Consider the following 7,950-nt stretch of genomic DNA (forward strand, 5'->3'; position numbering starts at 1 on the left):
TTGCTCTATAGTACAGCTTGAACCAAGGAAGGTGATTCTCCCAGAATTCTTTTACCATTCATAATTGTTTTGACTTTCCTGGGTTTTTTGTTATTCTATGTAAAGTTGTTCTTTCCATTTCTGTCAAGAATTGTATTCGAATTTCGATGGGGATTGCACTGAATCCATCTATTGCTTTTGGTAAGATGGCCATTTTTCACTATGTCAATCCTATGTATACATTAGCATGGGAGGTCTTTTCATCTTCTGAGGTCGTTTTCAGTTTCTTCAGGGATTTGAAGTTCCTGTCATACAGATCTTTCACTTGCTTGGTTAGAGTTACACCAAGATATTTTATATTTTTTTGTGGCTATTGTGAAGGGTTCTGTTTCCCTAATTTCTTTCTCAGCCTGTTTATCATTTGGATAAAGGAAGGCTACTGATTTGTTTGAGTTAATTTTATATCCAGCCACTTTGCTGAATTTGTTTATCAGATGTAGTTCTCTGGTAGAATTTTTTGGGTGTCTTATATATAATATCATATCATCTGTAAATAATTATACCTTGACTTCTTTCTTTTCAAATTGTATTCACTTCATCTCCTTTTGTTGTCTAATTGTGCTAGCATAGTACTATATTGAATAGATAGGAAGAGTGAGTGACAACCTTTTTTTCTCCCTGATTTTAGTGGGATTTCTTCTAATTTCTCTCCATTTAATTTGATATTGGCTGTTTGTTTGCTGTATAATGTTTTTATTATGGTTTAGATATGTGCCATGAATTCCTGATCTCTTCAAGACTTTTAACATGAAGTGTTATATTATGAAGGCTTTTCTCAACATCTAATAAAATGATCATATGACTTTTTTCTTTGAGTTTATTTATATAATGGATTATGTTAATGAATTTTTATATGTTGAAACAACCTTGCATCCCTGGGAAGAAGCCTACTTGATCATAGTGAATGATGGTTTTGATGTGTTTTTGAATTGGATTTTCAAGAATTTTATTGAGTATTTTTGCATAGATATTCATAGCAGAAATTGGTCTGAAGTTCTCTTTTCTTGTTAGGTCTTTGTATGGCTTAGATAACAAAGGAACTGTGACTTCATAGAATGAATAAGCTAGTGTTCCTTTTTTTTTATTATGTGGAATAATTTGAGGAGTATTGATATTAGCTCTTCATTGAAGGTCTTGTAGAATTCTGCACTGAAACCACATGGCCTTGGCCATTTTGTGGTTGAGAGGTTTTTTTTTTCTTTTTATTAGATATTCTCTTCATTTACATTTCAAATGCTATCCCCAAAGCCCCCTATACCCTCCCCTGGCCCTGCTCCCCAACCCACCTATTTCTGCTTCCTAGCCCTGGCATTCTCCTGTACTTGGGCATATGATCTTCGCAATACCAAGGACGTCTCCTCCCATTGGTGGCTGACTAGGCCATCCTCTGCTACATATGCAAGTAGAGACACAGCTCTGGGGGGTACTGTTTAGTTCATATAGTTCATATTGTTGTTCCTCCTATAGGGTTGCAGACCCCTTTAGCTCCTTGGGTACTTTCTCTAGCTCCTTCATTAGGGATCCTTTGTCCCATCCAATAGAGAACTGTGAGCATCCACTTCTGTATTTCCAGGGATTGGCATAGCCTCACAAGAGAGAGCTATGTCAGGGTGTTAATGAGTGTTTCTATTTCTTTACAGGTTATGGAACTGTTTAGCTGGTTTACCTAATCTTGATTTATATTTAGTATGTAGTATCTGTCTGAAAAGCCATCCATTTCATTTGGATTTTCCAGTTTTGTTGAATATAGATTTTGTAGTAAGATCTGATTTTTCAAAATTTTCTCAGGTTCTGTTATTATGTCTCCCTTTTTCATTTCTAATTTTGTTAATATAGGTAATATCTCTGTGATCTTTAGTTTGGTTTAGCTGATTATTCGTATTGTTCTTTTTGTTTCTAATTGGTTAATTTCAGCTCTGAGTTGGGCTATTTTATTCCTTCTGTTCCTCTTCGATGTATTTGCTTCTTTTTTGTTCTAGAGCTTTCAGTTGTGCTGTGAAGATTATAGTATAGGATCTCTCCAGTTTATCTATGAAGGTACTTAGTGCTATGATTTTTCCTTTTAACACTGTTTTCATTGTGTCACGTAGTTTGGGTATGCTCTGCCTTCATTTACCCGAAGTCTAGAAAGTCTTTAATTTCTTTCTTTCATCCCTGACCAAGTAGTCATTGAGTAAAGAGTTTTTCAGTTTCCATGAGTATGTGCGTTTTCTGTTGTTTTTGTTTTATTAAAGTCCAGCCTTAGTTCATGGTAATCTGATAGAATGCATGGATTTATTTCAATCTTCTTGTATCTGTTGAGGCTTGGGTTCTGCCTAATTACATGGTCAATTTTGGAGAAGTTTCAATGAGGTTCTGAGAAGAAGCTATATTCTTTTGTTTGGGAGTAAAATGTTCTGCAGATATCTGTGAAATCCATTTGATTCATGACTTTGCTTAGTTTGGCTTGTCTCTCTGTAGTTTGTTTTAATGACCTGTCCATTGGTGAGAGTGTGCTGTTGAAGTCTCTCACTATTATTATTTGAGGCTCAATGTGTGTTTTGAGTTTTAGTAGAGTTTCTTTTGCAAATGTGAGTGCAAATGCAAACATTTTGCATTTGTGGCATAGATGTTCCTAATTGAGACTTCATGTTGGTGGGTTTTTTCCTTTGATGGGTATGAAGTGTCTTTCCCCATCTGTTTTGATTTCTTTTGGTTGGCACTCTAATTTATTGGATACTAGAATGGTTACTCCAAATTGTTTCTTGGGATCATTTATCTTGAAACTTTTTTTTTTCCAGCTCCCTACCCTTAAGTGCCTGTCTTTGTTACTGAAATGCATTTCGTGTTTGCAGCAAAATGATGGATCCTGTTTTATGTATTCAACTGATTAGCCTCTGTCTTTTTATTGCATAATTTAGGCCATTTATATTGGGATTTAAGACCTATGATTGTTGGTTTCTGTTATTGTTTTTGTTGGATGTGGTATGTGTTTGTGGTTCTCTTATTTTGGGTTTGTTGTAGGATGATTAGTTTCTTGTGTTTTCTTGGATGTAGTTACCATCTTTGTGTTGGAGTTTTCCCTCTAGTATCCTCTGTATGGTTGTATTAGTAGAAAGATATTGTTCACATTTGATTTTGTCATGAAAAATCTTTGTTTCTCCAACTATGGTTAATGAGAGTTTTTCTGGGTATAGTAGCTTGGGATGGCATATGTGGTCTCTTAGGGTCTGTATAACATCTGTACAGGATCTTCTGGCTTTTATCATCTCTGTTGAGACATCTGATGTAACTCTGATTGGTTTGCCTTTATATGATACTTGGCCTTTTCCTCTACTGCTTTTAATATTCTTTTTTGTTCTTTACATTTAGTATCTTGATTATATTTTGCTGGAGCAGTTTCTTTCTGGTCCAATCTATTTAGAGTTCTATAGGCTTCTTGTGCATTATGTTTATCTCTCTCTTTAAGTTAGAAAAGTTTGATTCTATAATTTTGTTGAAGAATTTTTTAGCCCTTTAAACTTGGAATCTTTACCCTCTTCTATTCCTGTTATTCTTAGGTTTGTCCTTTCATTGTGTTCCAAGTATCCTGAATGTTTGGGTTTAGGAGCATTTTACATTTATTTTCTTTGACTTATGTTTCAATATCTTCTATGCCATCTTCTATGGCTGAGATTCTCTCTTCCATCTTTTGTATCCTGTTGATGATGCTTGCATCTGTATCTCCTGATCTCTTTCCTATGTTTTCCATTTTGAATGTTCCCTCCATCCTTCATTTGTAATTTATTGTTTTTATCTATCTATCTATCTATCTATCTATCTATCTATCTATCTATCTATCTATCTATTTATTTATTTTTGTCTTGGACCATTTTGTTCAATGCTTCACCTGTTTGCCTATGTTTTCCTATATTTCTTTAAGGAAGTTATTTCTAACCTCCTTAAAGGCCACTATCATCTTCATGAGATGGGATTTTAGTTCAGAATCTTGCTTTTTAGTTGTGTTAAAGTATCTAGGGTTTACTGGGGTAGAAAAACTGTGTACTGGTGTTTACAAATTTTATTGGCTTGCTTATGTTCTTGAGCTTGTGTTTTACCATCTGGTTATCTCTGGTGTTAACTGGACTGGGTGTCTCAGACTGGAGCAGGCATTTTTGGAGGCAGGTAGGAGTCAGGCAGTGCTGTCTCTGGTTAGGATAGGTCTCCTGTGTCCCTAGTTAGGGCAGACTTTCTACAAGTCAGGCAGATTGTGGGGTTCAGGAGGAAGGCATGCCACCTTGCCATAAACGCAGGTAGAGGTGCAGGCCAGAAGGACAATGGAACTCAGCAAAAAGGCTACATCTGCTGGACTTTGTAATGGTCTCAGCTGGCAATAATATTGAGGCTGGGGTCTTAACTGTGTCCCTGGTTAGAGGAAATCTTCTGGGAGACAGGCAGACCTCAGATGTGCCATGTGTGCAGGTGGAAGTGCAGACCACAAGGGGGATGGAGTCAAATAGTCTATTTTCATGGAGTAGCTCACAAACTGACTCAAAAGGAAGAAAAAAAATTCTTTGTAATAACAACTGTGGTTGTCATTTAAGAGAAAACACTGCAACTAAATATTAATAAATACTACTTTTTAAGTTATCTGTGAAACCATAAATGTACAGAGCAAAGAAAATTAGTTAACCTACAATGGAAAATGACAAGGTCACATAAAAGTTAGGCCTATTGAAGTAATATCTGGTAATTCAATGGAAACTCTGAAATCTAGAAGTCCTAGAAAGATGTTCTACAAGTTCTGAGAGACCACAGATGACAGGATAGACTATAGTCACAATTCACTAAGAAAGAACAGAAATTCATAATCAAAACAAACTTAATCTGTAAAATACAAAAAGAAAATACAAAGAATCAATGAAATTAAAAATTGATTCTTTGAGAAAATAAACAAGACTGACAAACTTTTTAGCCAAATTACCAAAAAAAATCAGGAAAATATCTTAATTAATAAAACTACATATTGAAAGGGAGACATTATAACAGATACCAAAGAAATTCAGAAAATCCTAAGGACTTACTTTTAAAATCTGTATGTCACCAAACTGTAAAAATAATCTAATCTAATTCCTTTATATACACAACATAATAAAGTTAAATTAAGATTACAAAAACAAGTTAAACAGACTTATAACTCCTACTGAAAAAGAAGCAGTAATGAACATTTCTCTTAACCAAAAAGTTCCAGGGCCAGATGGATTCAGTGCAGAATTCACTTAGATTTTCAAAGAAGAACTAACTCCAGTACTCCTCAAATTATTCCATAAAATTAAAAACAAGAAAATTTTCATAATTCATTTTATTAAGCTTCGATTACACTATGCTCAAGACTCAACTATAACAACAAAATATCAACCAATATCCCTCAGCAACATAGATACAAAATAAATGCAGTAAAATAATTGCTAACTAAATTCAAGACCACATCAAAAAGACTGCCATGATCAAGCTGGTGTCATCCCAGCAATGTAGTAATAATTCAACATATTTAAATCAATAAAAACAATCTATCACATAAGCATACTGAAAGATAAAAACCACATGATCATACTAGGTTCCTATGAAAAAAAAAATCTAACAATGCAAAATGAATACAATCACCACTAGAATTCCAATACAATTCTTTTCATAAATTGAAAAGGAAAAATATCTTTAACTTCATATGAAAACTCAACATTGCCAAGAGTGGTAAATGATCCTGAATAATAAAAGAACTGCTAGAAATTGACCATCTCTGAGTTCAAGATGTTTTACAAAGCTATGGTAATATAAACATCACAATATTGCCATGCAAACAGACACATTTGTCAATGAAATAGAATTGAAGGCACAGATATAACTTCTCACTCTGAAAATTATCTGATTTTGACAAAGCAGCCCAAACTGTACACTCAAAACTAGCATCTTCAACCAAGTTGTGCTGTTCAAGTTAGGTTTTTACATATACAAGAATGCTGATGCATCTGTATCTTTAACTCTTTACAACAGTCATTTCTATATGGATCAAAGACCTCAAGGTGAGATACCCTGAGTCTTATAGAAGAGAAAGTGGGCAACAGCCTTGGAGTCTCTGGCATATGAAAGGATTTCCTGAACAGGACAACAGAAGCACAGGCACTAAGGCCATCAATTAAATGTCACTTCACGAAGCTGGGGAATTTCTATAAAGCCGAGGGCACTATTATTTGAGCAAAGTAAGGACATGCAGAATGATAATAAAAATAAAGATAGTTATCAATTATACACCTGGTAGTGGGTCAGTATCTAGAGTATAGTGTAGGAGGAACTTAGCCAAGCAGACCCAGCCACAATGCTGGCCCATGCACTGCTACTTCCTCCCGGAGGCAACCTACAATCTGCAGGCATGCCATGCCTAGAGACTGCTGATGCTGAATCAGGCAATGAAGCAAGCCAATAAAAAAAGAAGGTGTAACCTTTAGCTACTTGAGAGCTAACGAATAAATGAGGTTTGAACAGAATTGTTTGTCTTGCCTCCTTCCTTTGTTCTAATCCCAAAATTTGTCATTGTAACTCCCTTCCTTTGAGAACCCTGTTGTTTAAGTCCTGCATGTCAGAGCAGGATACAATGTCCCATAATTACAGAAAGATAGATGTACATATGAACCCACAGAGATGTGATGGCATGGAAACAACCTGCACAAATTCAAAGCAGACAAAATCCAATTATTGAGAAGAGGAACGGGGAACCAACTCTCACTCCTAACCAAGAAGCTTTTTGGAATTGACATAACCTGGGAAAGGGAAAACCATTTTTATTGAAGGGAGTATCATTGGCTGTATCAACCAGGACAAGTGTAGTCCCCTTCTCCAGGAGTTCCCGGCCCACACAAAAGAACTTCACAATTACTTGATGCTTTTTGCTTGGTTTTGATATTTATTTGTCTGTTTCTTTTGTGTTTCATTTTGTGTTTTGGTGTTTATAGTTTCATTTTTTGTTTGTTTGTTTGTTTGTTTGTGAGTGAGGGTGTGTGTGTGTGTGTGTGTATGAGGGGGAGCACGAAAGAAGCATGAAACTATGAAGTTATAGTAGGGAGGTAGGGACAATCTTGGAGGATTTGGAAGAGGAAAGGAGTATGATCAAAATATGTTATACAAATTTTAAGGAAATAAAGGTTTCTTTAAAAGTAAGCAAGATGTGGAATAAAAACTCAAAATATTGGTCAAATATATTAGAAGTACATTATGGAGAAAAGCAACGACTTTCCATAGTGATATATGAGACTTTCATGCTATGGTGTCCAGTGTATCTTGTTTTAGGTTACCTCATGCATTCCTCAACATAATAGGAGAAAGAAGAATGCTCTTGTTTCAAGATGGAGAAAATGAATCCCAGAAAACTGTAAGAATGTCCTACCCATCAAAACAGCTTTTATAGATTCTTAGAATTAGAATCCAAGTACCTGTGTTTCCAGTTTAATAATTGTAATGAGTACCTTGGATCGCTCCCTAGCCTTTATTCATGTGTTCTTTAAAGTCTTCCCCAAAGAGCTTAAGAACAATTGACTTTGTTGCATTGCTTTTGGTCCTCCTGCCTAAAGTGGAAACAAGCAATTTCTGTTTTTGAAGGGCTGAATCTTGCTATCCCAAAGTAGGTCAACAAGGAGTGTTTAATTTGCCAATATGGGAGGCATTTCACATCACCCATAGTGGACTTTAGCTTTGGACTTTGGAAAAACACATTTACATTGGCCGACTTCAATTCTGTTTTCTCAAACTGCTACAAAGATTGTTGTTTAAAATTGGATTTGTAAGTAACCAAGATACCAAAAAGCCTATAGCAAACAAAACAAATTCTTATAATCTGATTGTTCAGGTACCAAATAACTTTTAAAACGGGTGACTTAATTTGTATTGCATCTTTTTTTTTTT

The sequence above is a fragment of the Mus caroli genome, chromosome 18, assembly GCF_900094665.2.
Source record: "Mus caroli chromosome 18, CAROLI_EIJ_v1.1, whole genome shotgun sequence".
In the NCBI taxonomy this organism is placed as follows: domain Eukaryota; kingdom Metazoa; phylum Chordata; class Mammalia; order Rodentia; family Muridae; genus Mus; species Mus caroli.